The 22,343-nt window shown below is 41.3% G+C and overlaps 1 protein-coding gene across 1 annotated transcript in view; it reads right to left on the reverse strand.

Annotated features, from left to right (window-relative positions):
* The window catches only part of KCNQ5 (potassium voltage-gated channel subfamily Q member 5), a 459,915-nt gene that overhangs the window by 336,382 nt on the left and 101,190 nt on the right, over nt 1–22,343 (reverse strand). The gene's annotated exons all lie outside the window — the stretch shown is intronic.

The following is a 22,343-nucleotide window of genomic DNA, read 5'->3' on the forward strand; positions in this document are numbered from 1 at the left end:
CTTTTCTGTTTTGATAAATATATAGACTAGCACGGCTTTCTCTCTGTTACTAATCAACATGTGAAGTGAACATATTTCTGATGACAAATATTCTACAAGGTAAAAAACTAAAAGATATAGTATTACATTTATGTTTAACTGTAAACTTTTGAAATAACTGCAATGTTTTGTTCAGACAAACTATCACCATTCCTGAGGTGTTCATAACTCTGAGGATCTGTCGTACGTACAAAAATATTGCTAAGAACCAAAAGAATGTGGTGAAACTGTATCACATGTTAAGTGCACATCCTAAAGAATGATAAATGATGCAACATAAATCAAAGCACTGCAGATATCATATGAATATGATACATGAATAATGTGGCTTTCTTGATGATAATTTTAAGCAAAAATTTGATAATTCTGCATAAAGGATTTTCTGCTGAAGCTTCATCAGCCCCAGAAATAGTGGTAAACTGTTCAGAGAACACAAATGATAATAGGGCAGCAACTGATATTTCTTTATAATATTAAAAAGTACCTTAGTTACTACAGTAAAATCTCCTGCACCATTGTGAGCTAAGTAAGTAGAAATGAATGGAAAAAGGGGAGTTGAAGGATTATGCCAGCTCAGGTCTTGATGCCATCTATATTTGATTTCTTCTGTTTAGAGTCTCTGTAGTTGGATATTTTTCCTGTGATTTGAGCTCTAGTTATGTTGCTTTATCTGTGTTTGGGAATAAAGCAGACACGTTTAGAGTTATTGTTGGGATCCAAATTAACTTTTTCTCAATTATAACATTGTATCCTGATATCTTAATAATTATAGATGTTTGAAGCACTTCGCCTTGAATATTGGATAGGTTACTCCGAGAAAACTAGCAGGTAGAGGCAATGGAACATTTTGTATCTTTCACATGCTGAAGAATTTTGTTACTCTGTAAGCATCGCATTGGACAGGGTGGAAAACCTGTGCAAAAGTAATAGAATAAAAACGTATATCTTTGATCTCTTGTAATTGCCTCTATTGACAATGCATGTAACAGAAGCCAAATTTTACAATAATATGCTTAGGACTATCCAGCAATTTTTAAAACCTTGTCCTTTAAAAACTAGGTAAATGATCAAACATGAAAGGAAAAATGAAGTATGTAACCAGCAATGCTAAAGGACAATGAGTTTGGCCAATATCTTATCCTAGTTTGCACAGCTATGATGACCTGGTAGCTAACGGAAAAAATTACTAAAACTTAGTAAAAATTTACTCTCACTTGATGTATAGATGGAACAGGCAATTTAATAGATATTTATTAAAATAGATATTTTACCTTACATACAGGATAATGTGAGCTATGTGGAGGAACAGGAAGCACAGATCAGAAAGAACATCAGCTACAATAGATACACACACACACACACACAGGTTGCCTAATCTTCTTCAAGACACGGAATTATTGAAAACATAGGACTCATTCTTCTCTTGGATCTTCAGCTTAATTAGGAGAATAAAATCATGTGCACAGCTTTACAGATCGATAAACTCCTCACGTAGTAAGCAGGTATAACTATTCTAGAAGCTTCACAAAACAAAACAGCATTTATGTAGCACTTTAACGCCTAACAAAATAATTTATTAGGTGATGATCTTTCATGGGGCAGACCCACTTCAAATTTCGTTAAAGTTTTACATGACGGCTTTTTTGTTTTGTGAAGGTACAGACTAACACGTCTGCCTCTCTATAACTATTCTAGAAGATGTGAATAGAATTGGTAACATAAGGGTTTGGAATAATCATTTCTGTTTCTTCAGAACTTTTCTATAGATTTCAAATGGAAATAAGTCATTTGACCATTTACCAGGGATGTCAATGTTCATTTCTACATCAAACTAAGCAAAAGACTGATTATAGGTTGATGGAATTAATATTAGTCTCCTATTAAGCAAAAGTGTAACTGATATTAAAATTGAGATTTCATGCCATTATTTTGAGCTAATGAGTTACAAAAACATTGCTACAGAGACATAAAGACAATGAGAAGTCCTTTGGCACCTTATAGGCCAACAGATTTATTAGAGCATAAGCTTTTGTGGGCAAAGACCTACTTTGTCAGATGCATCATGTCTATAAGGTGCCGCAGGACTCTACGTTGTTTTTACTGATACAGACTAACACGGCTATCTCTCTGACAGATGTAACGAAAATGTTATTAGGAACTGCATGTCAGTTCCCACACTTCAGCATGGGTGAAATCTCATTTATGAATTCTAGTTTAAATGTGTTTTCTTTGGAGTTTCTAAGCACATTAAACCTTCTAGGAGAGAGTTTATACTTGTCTCTCTCCTTACTGGGAATACAGCCACAAAAAGAAGTGTAATATTTTGATTACTCATCTAGAAATTTACAAAAAATAAAAACAATCAGTCACGGAAATCTAAGAATCAGCATGTTAATTTGATTCACTCTTTTGGGGCTTAAATATTCTGACAGGGCTATATCACATTTAAAAATAAAGCAAAGGACACCCATACCACAATTGTTTGATGATTCCTCTGATATTCCTTCAAGAATATCTGTGAGAGTGAAGCAGCCACCCTACATCAAAACCAAGAGGACAAAAGGGGCAGGGTGGGGGAAGAGCCTTCTTTTCTGCTCTCCTGTCACTCCCAAGAGAGTACCAGCTAACTGGAAAAGGGCTAAACAAACACTTCTATTTTGGCCAAATAGAAGAGAAAATGGCAAAAATGATATCAAGAAGACGAAAAGTACCAACTGTCATTAATAAAGTAAATGTACTTATTAAATATGGTGATTTTAAAACTGCATTCATGAAAAACCATTCCCTCCATTGTATATCCCCAAAGAAAACCAAAGTGTATATGATTGTACCTGAAGATTATGTCGGGCTATTAACAAATATTACTATTTCACAGTAAATGTATGTGCAAACAAAGTAAAACTTTACAAAATTCTGCTCAATTGTAAATTTTATGGTAAACATGATGGACAGTTTTTAAGAATGAAGTTCTCTCTTTATGTACTGAATACGTATACCAGAAACAGCACTGCTGAGAGCTTTCCAGTAACACACCATGAATATGTCTCAAACCAAATCTGACCTGGAGGAACAATATCTAGCCACAGATGTTACTTAGCCTCTCTGCTCATACTGCAAAAAATGACATTTTTGATGTAGACGCTTGTCCTCTGTCAAGAGCGGAGAGCATAAGCTCATTCCACACAGGCCACGGGAATAGCATCGGGGTATATGGTAATACGTTTTCAGTCACTATCAACCTTCGCCAGGTGCCAGTTGACAACCTAGTGCAGGGTTTCCCAAACTGGGGTGCGTGACCCCAAGGGGGCATGAAGAAATTCCAGAAGAGTTGTGAGGTGACCCAGCCCCCCCAGTCATTCTCCCCACCTGAAGAAAAAGCCGGACTGTGCTTCCATCTCTCAGCCCCTGCCACTTCACATGGGCAACCCGACGCAGCCACTATAAAAAGCAGGCAGCCGGTGAAGGTCCACATGGAGCTAGCTGCCTCCTGCAAAGGTGAGTGAATGTGGGTTGCAGGGGAGGAGGAGGAAGAGGATGGAGATAGATGAGGGGCTGGTGGTGCCTGGCTTTTGGGGGAGGGGAGGGCCTCAGGCAGGCAGCTCAGAGGCAGCTGGGGTGGCTGGCCCATGGTAAAAAGGAGGTGGGGAGGTGTGAGGGTTTCTCAAAAATCAAAAGGGGGGCGTGATGCTGAAAAGTTTGGGAACCACTTACCTAGTTGTTAAAATAGGTTAGTGGAAGGTCAACCATTCTTTCCAGACTCTCAGGGTGAGCTACTGAATTGGCCTGCTAAACGTGCTTCTGACCGAGTAGAAATGAATTTTCTATATTGCATTTTTAATTCCCAAAGGAGAATGGTCTCAAATAAATTAGCATTCTCCTAAGTGATAAAGGTTTACCTGGATGGGGGGTGGCAACAGTTGTGCATCTCTCTCTTTCATTGATAAAGATGGCAAACAACTCATAAATTTGCTCTGAATAAACTTTATTCATAGTGAGATGGGTTTATCTGGGATTTTGGTCCCACTGGGGCTGTGATCTCTTTCCCCTAAAAGAGTGCCGGAAGTCACCACATACAGCTGTCTCCAAATTATGCCACAGCATGGGACATGAGTGGGTCATCCATTCTCATAGGATCAGCTCAAACCCTAAGAAGCTCCTAGGATCCACGTGACACCAGCAGCTTTTGCACAGAGACATTTTATACATGCAGTCCCTCTAGGAGTCTGCCACAGGTGGCCTCAGACTTCTAAAATGGCCACAGAAACACTCTTCTGAAGAGTATCAGAGAGGTAGCCGCATTAGTCTGTATCTTCGAGAACAACAAGAATTCCTGTGGCACCTTATAGACTAGCAGATATGTTGGAGCATAAGCGTTCGTGGGCAAAGACCCGCTTCATCAGATGAAGTGGGTCTTTGCCCACAAAAGCTTATGCTCCAACGTATCTACTAGTCTATAAGGTGCCACAGGACTTCTTGTTAGTCTTCTGAAAAGTTCCTGTCTCAGGTTTGCTAGTTCCTGTCTCTATCCTGCTTCCTGATGGAGGATGTGTGCAGTGTAGAGTTCAGGCCAGGGAGAAGAGGGCCACAGAGGTTACTGAGGACACCCTCCTCTCTATTCCTGTCTTTGCACTGGGTGGATTGGTAAGGTCCATGAGAATATAGTTGGAACATTATTTCTATTGCTTACACCTCATCCTATTTTCCAAGGCTTCTCAATAGCATTCTTACCATCAAAAATATTACATATTTCGTAGTACACATGTCACCAAGTGATATTGCCCAGTTTTTATTTATTTATTTTGCTTTGTTTGACTGTGCAGATTGCAATGTCATGGAATTAGGATTCAGATATTCTTTGTTTTGTAATAAATGACTGTATGGTACATACAGATACACTTGATAAAAGAAATCCCCTCCTTGCAGACAGCACTATCTTCAATGAATATTATCAACAATTACAGATTGGCAACCACTACCACAAAACTAATGCATTAGTTAGTAATCCTGTAATTTCATGTACAATTTTAACAAGTGAATAATTACCATCTTTAGCCCTTGACAAACACTGTATTATTATTGATACTATCTGATTTTTTTAAACCACAAACATGCTAGAGAAAATGCTTGCTTACATAAGACACTAATCCATAATTCATGGAAACAATCTCAACAAGTTTCAGGAAAAACAGAATAGGATTTTAATAAAATGGGCTCAAACCACAAAGATAAAGCCTATACCTTCCAAGTATGTGAGATGAAAATCAAAGCCCAAGGTGTATTTTATGATTAAGTTCTAATTCCTCCTCTGATCCAGAATCCAAAGTCAGAATGTCTGTTAATTTACTCAGATGTTACCCAACTTACTTTTGGAAACAAATAAACATACCAAGTAATAAATTATATCCAATTTCAGCTAAGGGCTAAGTGAAGCAAGCAAGGTGATAAACTCTGATCTGCAACTTCAGACTTTTTCTAGCTCTTTCAGTTTGCACTGAAAATGTGGAAATAATACACAAATGTAAAGATAGCAAGAACTATTTTTAATGATATCAGCACTATTCAGGCTGCTGTGCTTGGGAATGCTCATAATTTTTATTGTGAACTCCAAGACGGGAGTTTAATATCCAAGCCATTTCAGACCACGCCAAGAAGTGGTGCTGTGTATATAGCCATAGTAACAGAGTGATAGCCATGCTAGTATAAAATACTAAAATAATGTACCATAATATACTATTATATACCATGTAATGCATGGAGAAATATTTTTAGTGAGGTATCCCAACCCACATAATTGGCCAATATAATAATTTAGCACAAATTATGGCTAGTGCAGTGTAGGTGTCTTGGACTCAGAAAATAAGAGGGCTAGGTGAATAGTGTAAAGAATTTATTTAAATTTTCTAAAATTCACTTCATTCAAGTATTTTCCCCCTGGTGTTCTCTACAAACATGCAAGCAATTTTGTGAGTCTGGCATAAATACTAGCAGGAAGTGATTTTCACATGCATGCAAAAATATTATTCCCAGAGGGCTCTGTGTGCTCATTTAATTGATTGATGAGAATTATGCCATATTACACACCTAAACTAGCACAGACAATTGGCAAACAGTGAATACTCTCAATAAACTATTCACAGTCATCACAGAGATTTAAAAGTTAATCACAAAGAAAAAAAATTCAAACATACATAAAATGGCAGGAAATAATAATCTGTTCCTAGTTAAGTCCACAGGCAGAAAAAAATGACACATATCAAACAGTTACAAAATACTCTCTCAGCTGTGAAAAAGTTGTCAGTTGCTTCCAGATCCTTTTGTGCTTTAGATCAGTAATCCCTACAGACTTCTGGAGGAAGAGAGTGTTAAGTGCTATCCAGAGGGCTTTTCCCAACTGAGCCAGCTTTGGGGAGACAGGCATTCATCTTCCTTCTCAGCCAGAGGAAGAGTTTAATAAATAAACCCATTTCCAAACAAGGGTTTCTACTGGAAAAAGGAGGCATAGAGAGAATAAAATGGGTAAGAACCACTAGCACTGTGCCTTCAGTGAACTACCTGAAACTCATGATTTACAACAATACTACTTGGCAAACATGAATGTAAATGTAAGCCACATAGGCAAACCCTAATTCAAACCACTTATCTCCCCTTTATGACAGAAACCTAGAAAAAAGTGTTTTCAGAAATAGCTGTTCAATTTCAAGCCAAAAATAGCAAGTCAGTAATTGTAAAAAAAGCGATTAAGTTACTGCATTTTCCAATATAACCTGTCTTATTAAAATAGGGCCATGATGCCACCTTACAATAATATCTTATATTTCAGATATTCAGGTAAGTGTGAAATGTATACAGAAGCCATTTTAGATTAGTTTGCCAGTATATCAAGATTTCCTTAATTGCAGTTGAGATGCAGTTTGTAATAGACTGACAATGTTCTTTAGGCATAAGGATGCCAGCTTTGTAATGGCAGAAAACAGAACATCCTTGCCTCCTCCATGCTCTGCCCTGGGAAGGAGGGAATTCTGGGAGGAGGGGTAGGCCAAAGAGTTTGGTGTGTGAGAGGAGCCCCTGGGCAGGGGCTAGGTGTTGGAATTGGAAGCAGGTACAGGATCTGAGGCAGGGGTGCAGGATGGGGCCAGAGATGAAGGTTTCAGGATGTGGGGCGGGGCAAGGGCTTGGGACATAGAAGGTGAGAGCTCTACTTGAGGAGGGCAGGCTCTGGGGTGAGGCTTGGGATAAGAGGTTTGGAGTGTGGAAAGGGGCTCTGGGCTGTGACTGAGGTGTGCAAAGCATGGGAAAGGATCACACTGGGGTAAGGGGTGCAAAATGGAGCAGGCACCAAGTGTCACTTACCTCAGGAGCCAACTGGGAGCAGTGTAGAGCCAGACAGGCAGCCTGCCTGTGCCACCTACTGGACTTTTAATTAACGGGACTGACCGGAACCACCGAAGTCTCTTTTTGACTGGGTGTTCCAGTTGAAAACTGGACATTTGGCAACCATATGTATGCAGGCCAGGACATAGGAAGTGGGTAGGATAAGTGAGTGAGGTTTTGTTTTTTTTTATTGGACCATCTTTTATGTCAGTGGGAGAAGAGTAAAATAGGCCTGCATAAGAACTACTATCTGGTAGAGTATAATGATAGCATATACTCCTGTTAGCCATCTCTGGAGAGACAGCAAGCAGGTCTGGTTAGATAGCCAGTCTCTGTTTGGAGTAAAACAATGATGGCAGGGAACTGTGCAGCTTGGAAATACCCAGTCAGAATGAAGTGAGATATAGGTCTCCACCCATGAAAGACACTGATTGGGGAGCTGAAAGCCTACGAACCTGGACCAGTGAGAGAAAATACAGGCGCCTTTACCCTGAACTGGAACAAAATGCACTTCACGCGCCAATACAAGATTCTGGAATTATTTTGCATAAAAGCTAGACGAATGAGCTGCTGAATCAAACAGAAATTTCCTTTTTGGTTACAAAGAAAGCGTTGTTTTGGTATCCCTCCAGAAAATACAAATTCTCACAAATCAATTACTGTATATTTGCTGTTGTGTAATTTTACACATATCAAAGCAACTAAAACTACAGGTTGCACCTCTTTCATCCGACACCCTTGTAACAGCACAAGTCTTGCTAGATTTAGTATGACTACACTTGATACTTTATATTATTTCAATATATTTTTAAAAAGCTATAAATATACATATAAAGAAAACCAAGTCCAATACTGTCTTAATGGACTCAAAATATTTTGTATTTAATATCTAATATATTACTGTTTTTCTTCTTTCAAGCTAGGAATACTTCCAAATTTGAGTATAACAACAATAATAAAACATTTGGAATGCTTTGACTAATTATACCTTCATCTGAGAAATGCTAATGAGTTAAAAAAATGAAAGAAGTAATTATCAACAACTCTTTATTAATGAGAAGTAATTTTAGGTTTCCTACTATCTAATCTAATTAAATACAGATTCTTAGCTCCAAATAAATGCATACTTTCTTCAATCATACATATCAGAATCCTTTCAAAATACTGAAAATTACCATTTTATAAATATAACAGACGCTGCTCATGCAATCACTGCTACCTGTTGTTGTTAATTTTAGAATATTAAAATTTCAGAACAATCTTTGGGGCTGTATGAGCCATCAGGGCATTGTTGCAGCCTCCTAGCATGTTGAAAACACAATACAAAACTGGAAATTGCTACTATTTTTTCCATTTTGCCACAAGCTACCTGAAAGTTAGCTGCAGAGCGGAAGCTAGAATGTGTGATTTTAGAAGACCATTAAAACATATCAGACTAAGCCAACTATGGTCAAGGCTTTTTAACAGTAACTTCCACAAAAGAACAAATGCCTATGTACTGTATTTTTATTCTCTCTCTTTAGAATTGCCTTTAAATGCCAAAACACATAATATAGGACTGATAGCAAAATTATTTCAATAATACAATATTCTTTTGCTGTGCTAAACACTTTTAAATGCACTTTGTATCTAATGTCACCAGGTTTGTCACATTAACCCTTACCAGCGGTCCTACTAGTGGCAGGTAATCATTTTCTCCCTCCTTCTCTCTCATCCGCCCTTTCCCCCCATTATGGAAACTCTGGATTCTTTTTGTCTTCTCCACTCACCTGAGGAAGTGTGTCTTACCCATGTAAGCTCACGACTAATCAATTTGTTAGTCTCTAAAGATGCTACAGGGCTGCTGGTTATTTGTAGGATTTTTCGGCATTATTAGAAAAAATACTCATTTTATTTCTTAGATCAGCTCTTGCTGTAAGAAACACCCATAGAAGGGGTTCTGAAGAGATGGCAAATCCTATAAAGCTCTCCGACTTGAGCATTTCCTAAGATTGCTCTGCCACACAGCTGGTATTTGACATCGCCTCTTTTTTGAAACCACCAGAGATTACACCACCATGCCCCAAGGAATCCGGAAAGAAAGCAGAATCAGCAGGAGGCCTGGGCTCCACATGCAAAAGCCAGGTGCCCTTGTACTAGCACCAAGGACTGCTTCATGCCCTATCTTGCTCCATGATAATGTGCCTGTCCTGGAGCTACATATTTGCTAAATCTTTATCTCTTCCCAGACCTGCACTTAGGGAATTTTACCTCTACCTCTTGGATTACCTTTATCCCCAGTGTTCTGTATATCTGTGGGGAAGAAGAGAGGTGTCTTGCCCCCATGTAAAGTTTATGCTCACTCTAGTCCCCAACAGGCACTTTTCTCTGAAGTATTTCTCCACATCCTCAAAGTCCAAGGCAAACAGGGGGGCTGAAAGTGCTGCAGAAGAAGCAGAACCTCACCACATAAGAAAGGGAAGATTGACAGAAAATCAACTTTCCTGGCCCCATTACAACCCAAACAAATTCACCCATTGTTGGCATGGAGGACCAAGCAGTGTGGCAGGGCTGACATGCTCTAGGGATGGACCATTCCTTGATTAGTTACATATATAACAGCATGTGGAAACAAGTGTTAACTGCTGAAATTGTAAGAGTAACTCCATCTAGGCTTAAGCAAAAACACCATTACTTTTGGCTTGGGTGAGAGCTATTGGCAATTTGCTCCTTTCACAGAAACAAAGCTCTGCTCACTTTTACTTATAGTCCCATAGATTAAAAATTTATTAAGATTTTATTAACAAAAGTATTACTTCAGATAACCTCAATATTACTTAATGAGGAATGTGAATTATACATTTTTGCCACAATTCTGCTAATCTAGCATATTACTGATAGCCTTCTATGAAATTTATCATGAAAATGTGGAGTTCAGCTCCATCAAAGTTTTCAGAAGTTCCATAGATGAAATAATATTTTCAACAGCATCTACAACCACAGCTTTATTATTAATAAATAATCTTTCAAGTCTTGCCTCTGGAAATACACAGATAAAAATGCCCCTCTTATGCTAAAATTAACAGATTGGCCCTCTCTGAAGAATTATAAAAACAAATGCAGTCTTCCCTTATTTCCCCTCTCCCCTCTCTTACGCTATCATTGGTTGAAATTCAGAACTTCAGATAGCATTCATGGAATGGAGGGCTCAAGGAATTTGCACTACTGCCTCTTTTCAAATCCAGTCTATTCAGGTTATTCACCATTAAGTTCTTATGGTGCATCCATCAGATTGGCACTCTGTTTTTTACTTCTATCCATGTTGATAATGATAAAATTAGTCTTTGACAATGAAACCATACAATGAATTTATTGCCTCAGTCCAATTGTAATTGTGAAGGCATGCACGCAGAGAAGTCCATTAGGAGGGCTGACCAGTGTGCTGATCATGCTGCTAAAGTTCGCTTTTGTACACTCTGGGACTCTGTACTATCCTATCCTGCTGGGCCAGACCCTATGGTCTCCTCCCAGCCAAGAGAGAGAGTTGTGGTTACTGCCAGCTGTGCAGAGCAATGCAGACATTGAACCACTTTGGATCTCGGAGGACAGAGTTCTAAAGGCTTGGCAGCCAGGACTCCAACTCCAAATGAGGCAAAAAACACAAAAACAACCCCAACAAATCCATCTTAATCCATGTGAAACTTTTACACAGGAAAAGCTCATAAGGATTTAAAAAATAGGATTTAAGTGGTTTCAAGTGAAAACAGGTCAGATCAAAGTAATTATCAAATAAAAATTAATACAAAATGCTTAGCTAATTCTAATCCAGTGAGAAGCTTGTTACATGGAAATGCTAACTGTAATCAGCTGTTCTTATTTCAGATATAAGCTTCAAATCAGAGTGGCTCTTTTAGTCTGACTTGGGTCACAGCCTTCTTCAAAATTCTTTTGTATACCCTTAGGCTGTGGCTACTTTACATTCCCTTTTTGGAAGGGAAATACAAATGCAGCCAGTCAGAAATGCAAATTAGTCAACGATTTACATATCAAATGCCTCATTTGCATAATGTCAGCTACTTGCCACTCCAGAAGTGCTGTTTTTGGGAAAGAAACCAAACGGTATAGACAGGATTCATTTGAAAGGAAACCCTGCTTTTGAAAGCACCCTTCTGACCTTATATTTTTCAGGTAGAAGGGTTCTTTCAAAAATGGAGTTTCCTTTCTAAGGAACCTTGTCTATACTGCTTGTTTCTCCTCCTTTCACCCACCCCAGAAACAGCACTTCTGGAACAGCGAGTGGACACCATTATGCAAATAAGACATATGATATGTAAATCAGCACTTCATTTGCATTTCCAATTGACTGCATTTGCATTCCCCTTCCAAAAGAGGAATATTGAGCAGCCACAGACTTAGAGTATGCCATGCAGTTTCAAAAGCCAGCTTAAGACAAAATAGCTAATTGCTTCCTATTGCTTAAATAGACTTCTCCCAGGGCAGGAATTCTTTGTTTAGCTTCCCCACTTCCAAATATCATGTAAAAATGGATTCCAGTACCAGATAGTGGTCACATGTTTTACTAGGACCAACCACCCCCTGGGCTTACAGGACAAACAAGGCTGTTTACAGGTTGCTGAGTTGATCACCAAGCCATTTGGTCTGGAGTGTCAGAAGTGAGCCTCTACTTAGAATTATAAAACTTCACATGCAAAAATGATTCATGCCACAAAAGATAGGCTATTCATCAGACAAACATTAAAATTGATGGTGTGTAACACGAAGTATTTTGCATAAAGCATCTTCAAGATATGCATATTCATATTCATAAGCTAATTCTCATAAAGAGGGAAGAGGTGTTACACTATTATATATACATCTACAAAACAAACTGCTGAGGACAGTCTTCAGAACCCACATAATAGATAATAATAATTAGCACCTTAGACCAAATTCATGACTAGTGTATGCAGATGCAGCCTTCCATTGGTGAATTTGGCCCTTCATTGTCAGTCTCAGCAGATGTGATCACTGTAATACAGGAATGATGCATGCTGTGGCAACAGCCTGCAGGAAGACCTAGATGTTGACGTGAATGCTGTGTGAAGAATTTATAACAAAATCTAAAAACCTGAGAATAGGGAATTTGTATATTCCATTCCAGTTTCAAAAAAATAATCTGAAAAGCAAAACCCATCAGAAATGAAAACGGACATACTTTCATTCACTGTATTCTACATTCAACATGAAGCCATAAAGCACAATATTTCAAAATTTAAACATTTCATTGAGAGAATGCTTATTTCAATATAAAAATTCAGCTAACGTCTAAATTTTCAGGCTCAAATGTAAAAACTCTTTTCCAATGAAATTTCAAGGGAAAACATCATTACATAAGCAGAAAATCACACCAAATGAAACTGTGAAAGTTCTTTGCTATGACAATATTTCCACCAAAACACACAACCCTTCCTATATTCTTATACCTTTCCTATAAGCAAAGCCAGAACTTTTGCCTACATCTCTCTCTCTGTAATTCCTTCTGGGAATATAATGTAACTCAAACAAAATGATGGCAAGGGTTGGTTCTCAGTAGATAAGGATCCCGATCTTGAGATTTACTGAGCACCATTATTTCCTATATATCTGAGCTCTTGTGATATGAATAAGATTATACAGTCCCTGGAGTTGATAGCCAAACAGACGTTCCCCATGCTTTACCTTCCTTGCATATCTCCAGTGGGACACAGCTCCTTAAATACTCCATTTGCGTGAGGACAAGACTCTGATGGAATGGACCTGACACTACAGCTGCTTTGCCGTCCCTCTCTTTACCCTAGGAGTATGGGGTCTGGCTGGGGAAAAGGAGCCTTGACTGAACTGATCATTAAGTTTTGCCACAGCTCCCATGGACTCTGAGTGACCCTGATGCAGTCCAGTATTGTGCTGGAAGGTGAGACCAGTGCTGGGACAGCTCAGGAGTGGAGGATGTAGAGATGACTTAAGCCACTTGTGGATGGCCAACATGTCAATTTGTTCCAATGCGGTCCAGGATCTGGCCCACCATGTTTCCTGCCATTTCCATTTGGAAAGCTAATAAAACATGAGTCAATGTTGTCTCCGTTAAGAGAAAAAAAAAAAGCTAATTAGTAAACAGGATTCAGATTTTTACAAGTCATGTCTACAAATAAGTAACCTCAAATTATGTTTCAGACAGCATACAGCAATCTGAGATTTAAAATAAAAATTAAGAGAAAACCAGAAACTGATGACACTGGCTTCCAGGGAGATGTACGACTCAAACATTTCCTGCTACTATGAGATATGCACTTTTTGCCATTAGAGTGTTTTTTTTTTTTAAATGCAGTAAAAACAATGCCTGGAACAATTCACCCTAAAAGCAGCTTTATCTCCTCTCTGAAATGTCACATTACTGAGATTACATTTCAGGTCAAAACATTCTATAGCCAAACATTTGAGACAATTGGAAAAATGTACCCAGATATAACTAATTCTACTGACCTATACCAGTGATGCATAGCTGGAGGGAGAGGCTATGGGGTCACTCTAAAGAAAAAATATTTTGGAGGATACTCTAGAGAATCCAGATTGGTAAACCCTGTGCAGATTTAAATAATCAGCCATGTTTAAGTTACTAGCACTCAGCAGTTTGCCTATTATTAACTCCAAAACACTTAAAGTACAATAATGGCTAGAGGCTACCATGAAGATTGAGAGGTCATTGTGCTGGGTGCTGATGAGACGCAGGCAAATTAAAGTGGTCCTGCACATACATAAATGGACTATTTCTCAATGGGAGGCAAATGAAAGAAGAGGAAAATACTGTAACCCTTTTTAGGAGTTGAGAGGGAAAATGTTCATCTAGAAGAACTTCCTGTAAAACAGCTCTTCATTATCGTTAGCTCTGAGAACAGGAATTTTACTGTGAGATGGCTTTTTCATTTTGCTCATTAGAAATTGTCTTCCTTTACTGTTGTAAGTAGTATTGAGAATTAGATTCTCATCAGCCTCTGGCCATATGTGCAAGGAAATGTCCTTGAACTCCTTGCTCAGTTGTCAAGGCCATGGAGGTGTTGACCAGATCTGCCAGTACAGTAAACTTTAAAGAAAAAAAATATCAACAGAAGCTTTGAATAGGAGCAGGCGTACCAGGCTTTGCTCAGGTCTGTAACAGAAGAGTTTATTTTCTGCTTCTGGGCCCACCTCTCCTGTCCCCAGTGGGTTGAGAGGGGTGGTCAGGCTGAGGATCCCAGCACCCTACCATACCTATCCTTTCGGGGAGCGGTTTAGAATGTGGTTCCCAGCCCCACCGGTCCTGGAAGAGGGGGTCATTTGGACTGTGACTCATGGCCCCTCCGCCTTGCGTATCGTCAGGCTGGTGGGCAAGGTCAGGGCACAGCTCCCAGCCCCCCTCACCTGTCTCCAGATTGAGGCCCTGGTTTGGGCTATGGCTCCTGGCCTCTCCCTGTCCTCAAGTGGGACAACAGGTTGGGGCCACAGCCTCTGGCCCCACTCACCTGTCACCAGGTTAGGGGACCACTTTGAGTCACAACTCCTTAGCTCCCATACCTGTCTTCAGATAGAGAGGCCAGCTCGGGCCACAGCTTCCAGCCGCCTCCTTGACTGTCTTGGGTGAGGGGGAAGTCTAGGTCAGGCTCCAGCTCCTGGCAACAGCCTGAGATCTTGGGGGGGGGGCAGGAATGGCTGGGCCACAGCAGCCCCAGCATGATGTGGGGGCACAGGGCTGAGCCACTTTCCTTAGCCCCAGTGTGAGCTCCTGGGAGAGCTGGAGGCTTGTGAGGAGAGGGTACAGTGCTGGGCCCAGCCTGAGTTCTGGAGGGGAAAGAGGGCCATGGGGCAGGGACGATACTGCAGTGCTGGACCCAGCCCTAGCCTGAGCTGTGGGGTGATCCGGAAGGGGCCATGCCAGTCTACGTCCTGTGCTCTGGGTTGACCTGGGATGGGGAGCTAGGCCAGATAGCACTTGGCCTGGTCCCGGGGTGAGCTACAGGGGCCAGGCCAGGTTGCATCATGGGACCCAGCCCAACCCCAGCTCCAGGGAGGGTCAGAGGAGCTGTGGGGCCGGAACGGGGCTGTGGCACTGGACCCAGGTCTAGCCAGAGCTCCGGAAGGGTGATCAGGGAGCTATCCTGAAGCACTGGCCCTGGCCTGAGTTCTGTGGTGAACTGAGAGGGCTGGGCCCCAGCTCTGGAAAAGCAGAGGGAGACTGGGGCCATGGTCACACATCTTGTGCCTAGCCCCAGGCAGAGTGGTAAGGTGGGAGGCTGAGGCCATGACTCTTTCCCTTGTCCAGCCTCTCATTGCCAGTTTGGCTAAAGGGTAACAGCTGTGGCTCTTTTTCCGAGCCCCAGCCAGGGCGGTGGCAGGCCAGGGCAGTAGGTGTGCAGGGGGACAGGGCTTTGTACGCAGCCCTTGCGAGAGGGCAGGGGCAGGGCCATTTTCCCCAGCCCCAGCAGTAGCTTCTGGGGGAAGAAGGGGTGCAGATTTCCTGGACCCAGCATGTCAGGGAGCTAACTGGGGCAGGTTTGCGAGGGAGCAGAACGAGGCACCTATCCTTCCAAAGGCGGTGGGGGGACAATAGCCCCATCTCTTCATGACCCCTGTTTTCCTGTGGCTGCTGCCCTCAGAGGTCACTCTGAAGTACTGCTGTTCCCTGCACTCGCACACCCCAGTGATGGGTTGGAAGTATGTTGTCCCTCCTGACAGTGCCAAGTCCTGGGAAATCCGGTGATTTCAGGCATTTCCCACTTTCTAGGCACAACCAAACCCTGACCTTGCTTTAAGTTACTGTAAGAGGAAGCTGCGTACCAAATTTCACAGTTATCACTCTTACATTTAAGAGGAGTTCTTGAACAAACATAGCACCACAGACAGACTCACTCTAATAGTAGATACCAAAAACTGTAGGAAAAACTCCCCAGATCCTTGGTGAAAACAAAAACAAAATACAGATGCCAGCTGTTCTCTAACATATACACCATGACATGATGCAGTTGAAACTCGCATTTAACAAGATGTTTTCTTGATACAAAAGTATGACTATTGAGATAAAACCTATGTGGCGTATATAGTTTTAAAACTCCTCTGAATATTCTAAATTACCACCGTTCTCTGGAACTGCCACAGTACTCTGATCTGTCCTGTCTTTTATACTGAAATATTGTCAGGGAAGGGACTCTACCTTTGGGTGTGTCATGAACAGAGCACACTGCTGGCACTTAATTTGATAGTTATTATTTAAGAGAAAAATATATTTAAAAGAATATGTAAATAACATGAAAAGGGTTAGATATTTTTGCATTAATGGCTAATCATAGAAATCTTCCATTTTTTGTTTAAATTTTCTGTATACAACTAAACTACTACGCAAGAGGAGAATTCTATTTTTGGAGAGAGAAGACAAAGTTTGGGGGGGGCGTGGTTATCATATTTTTGTAGAAAAACAAAAAAAAAAATACAGTAGACTCAGCCCTGGGACCAGGAGGATGCTGGACATGCAAATATTTTGGATAAGAGAGAGGTATCTCACAATGCATAACATTAAAGAAAAACAAAATTAGATACTAACAAACAAGAGTGTATGCAAAGTACTTTATTTACAAACAACAATAGCAATACAGTACATTGTAAACTTATGCTGTATTTATTTGGATTTACTTTGACTGCACTGTACTTACAGAAAACATAACTAAAACTTACTTGTGGTTAAAATACTGGTAATTTGAGAGCTCTGGATAATACAATGCCGATCTGAAAAAGAGTTTACTGTATGAATGTTGAGAATTCGATTTCTCTAAACTTTAATGTTACATCAATTCTATTTGCTTGCATTCCTTTGCCTTCCTTCTGGAAACTAGTGGCACTATTACTAGGTTGTCCTCATGATTTACTGGCACCATATGCATAAGTAGACCTGCTTTGCTCTTTCTTCTGCTGTAGCAAACGTTCCCATTCCACTCTAAAATCCCTTGTGCAGGGACCAGAGCAGCACACAGGTGAGGACACACACGCATGCAGGAGATGTATTTTTGCGTACCCTCAAAAGTGACATATTTGCAGTGATCCCCTTAAAAAACACCTAGATCCTTTGTCCCATCTTCACGCCCCGCCCAACCCCACTCCTTGTCTGAACCCAGCATGTTTAGGGTGTTTCCCAAGCTGTGTACTTGCCAAGTGACTGTGAAAAAGAGGTATCTTCAATTATGATTCAAAGCAGTGAATACACCAAGAATCATGGCTTTATTATTTGTTATAATTCTGCAGATGTGGCCTTGAAAGGAACCCCTTACACACTGGAACCTCTGCAAGATTAGGAAGCAACCCAGGAGTATAAAGAAGCATATGAAGAACAACGTAGGACATGGAGAGACACAATTAATGAAAAATTAAAAACAGGAAGGCCACAACAGGAAGCAGAGTTAGGAGCATATTTAGAGGGCCAGCAAGGGATGCTTAAAGGCAACCTCCCTGGCAGACTTCCTGACTGTAAACTAACTCATCAACAACCAGTAGCAGTCTGGAGTCACCAGCTTCCACCCAGTGAGTGCCATACATTTGTCCACCAATAGTGCAGCTCTCATTTTGGTGTTCTTGCAAAGCAAGGCCAGGGAAAGTACCACACACAGTTCCAGGAAGGCAGCTATCTGCATGTGCTGCTTGTCATCACAGTTTGGTATAATATTGTTTGCCCAGTCCAAAAGAGATGGGCCACTTAGTGCTGCTCTATGAATGTGAAGTCATCTGGAATTGTCTCTTTCCATAACACACAGAAGAGCTGGCATCCTACTCAGCTTCTCATTCAGATACACAGCTCATGAAATTCTGCAGGATGAGCCACGTTATGTTCACAAGGCTCATCAAAAAATTAGAGAGCAGGACAGGATCCTTGCTTTCAGGCACAGTTGGTGGGCCACACAGACTACAAGGGATGTTAAGAAATACTGCAAAATTGTAGTTGGAAACCCATGAATGATGGGACAGAAGAAAATGCATCATGGGACACTAAGCCTGCACCCCTAATGAATTGTGATCCATTCCCTATTCCCACACCTCCTAGCTGCAGCAGGTGGCAAGATGAATAATAGTAGGATAGCTACCCACAGAGCACTGCTCTGTCAGTGCAAAAGTATAAACTGTGGACACACTCCACCAAACTGAACAGTGTTCTACAAACATGCGCAAATGATTTAATCATAACAGTTTATGTTTTATTGATGCATCTTGTGTCAACTTATCTCTGTAGTGTAGACAGCCTCACTATGTATAAGAAACAAGAACCCAGCAGATGATATGTTAAAGAACAATATTTTGGCCTGGAAACAGAAAAAAAAATGTTGAAGCACTCTTTGGAAAAAGCATTTCAAACACAAAAAATGGGAATAAAATCAGGTCTCTGACTTTATTGTGTCAAAACTGCATAAATATCCCAGAATGAAAGATTCCAGACCAGACATACTTCAAAGATGTGTTGCTCCGAGTATTTTCCTAGGCTCTGAAAACAAATTAAAAATAACTAAGCATGTATGCTTTTGAATAATGATGTAGCAATTTACATACTTGCCAACACTGGGAAGCTATAAATAGGGACAGTTTGGGAAAAAAAAACAGATCAGCATGTTTAAGGCCCAATCACGTGTTCATTAGTTGGTTATGCTTTTTTTCTGACAGTTTGAACAACCCTGTCACTGAGCTCCTATTATATCTTTACTGTACTTGCTACAAGGGGATGTGGGTTGCAACTGCTTTTGGACACTAAGTAGTTGTCAGGATTTTTTAACATCTTGGACATCATCATCCCCGTGGGCCAGGGAATACATGCCTTTGGCTGTGTTAAATCAGTGCAGGCACATGAAAAATCTCAAGTGTCACAGGTTGCCATTTAACAGCATTACCAACGGTCACTTTTTGTCAGTTGGCTCCCCCGGTAACCTGAGCTCATGAATTATTCATGATCAAGTGTTTGAATTCTAGGCCTCTGATTGGGCAGAGGTGAGAACTTCTAGCACCTTCCAAGCCCCAGAGGACCTAATTGAAAACTGCAGGTAAAATCATGAATATTCATTTGGAATCATGAATAATACATGGACTCCCTGCATATAAGCAGGTGCTGGGGGGACATTCTATGGCCCTGGAGGACACAGACTCGCTTCTGCTACTCCGCATAGGGAGGTGCGTCTGCACTTCCGATATCTGCCGAGTCCCTAAGGCCAGCCCTGAAGGGCGAAGCGGCTGAAATCACTTCGAGATGTGAAATCACTTCAGCGCCGCTGTCACATCTGCGGCGCTGACCGGGCTCAGGCGGTACCAGCGCTCGCCAGCAGCTCTTCTCCCTAGTGGCGTCAGCAGCAAGCGGTCTCCGTGGGGAGGTGGTCGAGTGTCGAACTGGCCCGCCGAAAGGCGGGTACTGCGCGCTCGGCTGCCAATCCCGGAGGCCGCCATCTTACCATCATCATCTCACCTGCAGTGCTGCCATTCAAACTCGACTACCTGACGTGACTCATCAATTGAATACGACAACTCACCACAGGATATGACATTTGCCACCGGAATTGTCTACTGGAAACATAACTTTATCTACACGTACACACACAGACTTCCCTCGGACATTGGGACCCCCAGTGGGGGAGCAGGGGTCGCACCTCTGTTGTGCTTATCTCCCGACGGGGGGAGGGCAGTGCCTGGGGCCCTGACCCTCAGGGCCGGGCCTTTCAGCCCAGGCTAAGTCTTTATTAAATATACAGCACATTTAATTATTAATTGTCATTATTAGTTAGATATTATTACTGTTAGGATTAATTAGCATCAAAAGATTGGTTTATTGGGAAGGTTTGCTCCCTATACCCTTTATCCTATCATTCTTTGAGTTAAATAATTGAAGGTGAAGGCAGAAGCCTCCCCACCTCCCGCATTCCTTTGACCACTTGTGTCCCGTCGAAGAGCCACGGCCTCCCGGGAACACATTTCAATTAAAGCCCAAAAAGGAGGAACGGAAGGCCTCCCACAAAATCAGGTGAGGAGTTCCCTTGACCGCCTCCAGGGCTAATCTTTAGGCGTAGGACTAGCACCCTGCCCCCGGACAGTAGTGGAGATTAGCAACCCCCACTCCTCCTGTTAAGTCAAAGGAAGGAATTTAAAATACCCTCTCCTCTCTTACCTTCCCCTTTTCAAAAATTTAACAGCAACTTTTTACCTTCTGGTTGAATAAAAACTAACAACTTCATCTAGGAGACGCATCGCCAAAAACAATGTATAAAGCAAGTGTGTAATTGTAGTCAGTGTTCTTTGTAGTATATATAGTTTGTCATTTCGTTAGTGTGCTTCCAATAAAAACCGTTATTTTGTTACCATTTTAATCCTTGTCCTTGGTCTCGTTCTTCCTTGCCAGCCACTCCCCGCTAGGAGGCTTAGGCCGGGTCTAGTGTGAACCGGGGTGGAGCTCTCCTGCCTGGGTTTGCAGCAGGGAACTGACTGGGTCCTGGGATCTGTGCTCAGGAGGTGTCAAACAAACCTCCTTGGTGTAGGGCTTTGTTTAATCTAACATCTTTTAGCCTGTCCAGAAAAAAGCCCGGCAGGAATGTAATGTTTTATTGATTATATTAAAACTGGGAGGGGAGAAGAACCTCACTCACACTCTCAAGCACACTTAGAGTCCAAGGCAGTATGTCAGCACAAGCAGGAGGCAGTTCATGTTGTCTTCCTGTGGCAACTCCTGAGCTGGTCCGCTGGCCAGGCAATCCCAGCAGAGGGCACCATCCAGGAGGCTCTACTTGATGGTACAACCCTCTCTCTCTTATGGATCCTCGCTAATTCCTCATTTGCATGCCTGAGTGTCTGTGCGCACTCCAGTCATTTCCGCCTTTTGTTTACTCCTGTTTACCACAACCTTTTTTTTTTGGGGCGGGGGGGGGGGGGGGAGTTTGGGGCCTTTATCTTTACCTCAGAAATTCTTCTGCGCTCACTCAGAGAAGAGGTAGGGCATAACAGATTCCACTTAACAGCAAAGGGAAACAGATAACATCTTAAATAGAGTTGCTCCTGAACAAAAGGTGGATCATCGTTCAAAGACAGCGACGTTCTTCTGCAGCATTTGACCATTCTACTAGATCTCTTAAAAACAAAACCAATGAGTCCACCCAAAAATAAAGTCAGTAACCAGTTTCTGTTAACTGAAGCCTGTTGACAGCTCTAAATACTTGTTAGATCATTGTTACTTTATTGTGTTTTCTGTCATTTTGGGCATCAGTGATACTGAAACCCCATAAGAGGCATAAAGGTTAGCTCTACACCTAAAAACCTGCAGCAGTGCATCGGTACTGCTATAGTGCTTCAGTGAACACAATGAGACACCTACAAAAGCGCTTTGTCCATCAACATCATGAATCCACTTTTAGGAGATAGTGAAAGCTATGTGAACGGGAGAGTTATGTCAGTGGAGAGATGTCTATATGTGGGAGGTGGCAGGGGACAGATGCTTAAGGTTAATTTAACCATACCACACAGCTATGTGGTTTTTTCATATCTCTGAGTGATACACACTAACTTAATTTCATAGACTAGACCTGACCTACTACTTAGTTGCTCTATGTGGAACTTGTAATTGAAATGATGATTAAGTTTTGGAAATGCCTTAGAAATAAAAGAGTACCAGATTTTTCTCAATTAGCAGTTTCGGGGCAATAAGCCTGATTCCCGTGTCACTTGCACTAGTATAAATCAGGAATACCTTTACTGAAGTGAATAGTGACAGTGTAAAAGTGAAGGGTAAAAAACAGAGAGGACTAGATTTATGCATAGGACAGTGGAAGCCCAAGCTTCTACACGTTGCTCCATTCTTGTGTGTCAGGATGTACCAACTCTAGGTGTGCGCAAGTAATTCAGTCTTCATGCCTAGGCTTTAGTCTTTCTGTAGAGGCAGT

This window comes from Carettochelys insculpta, chromosome 3 (genome assembly GCF_033958435.1).
Source record: "Carettochelys insculpta isolate YL-2023 chromosome 3, ASM3395843v1, whole genome shotgun sequence".
Classification (NCBI taxonomy): Eukaryota; Metazoa; Chordata; order Testudines; family Carettochelyidae; genus Carettochelys; species Carettochelys insculpta.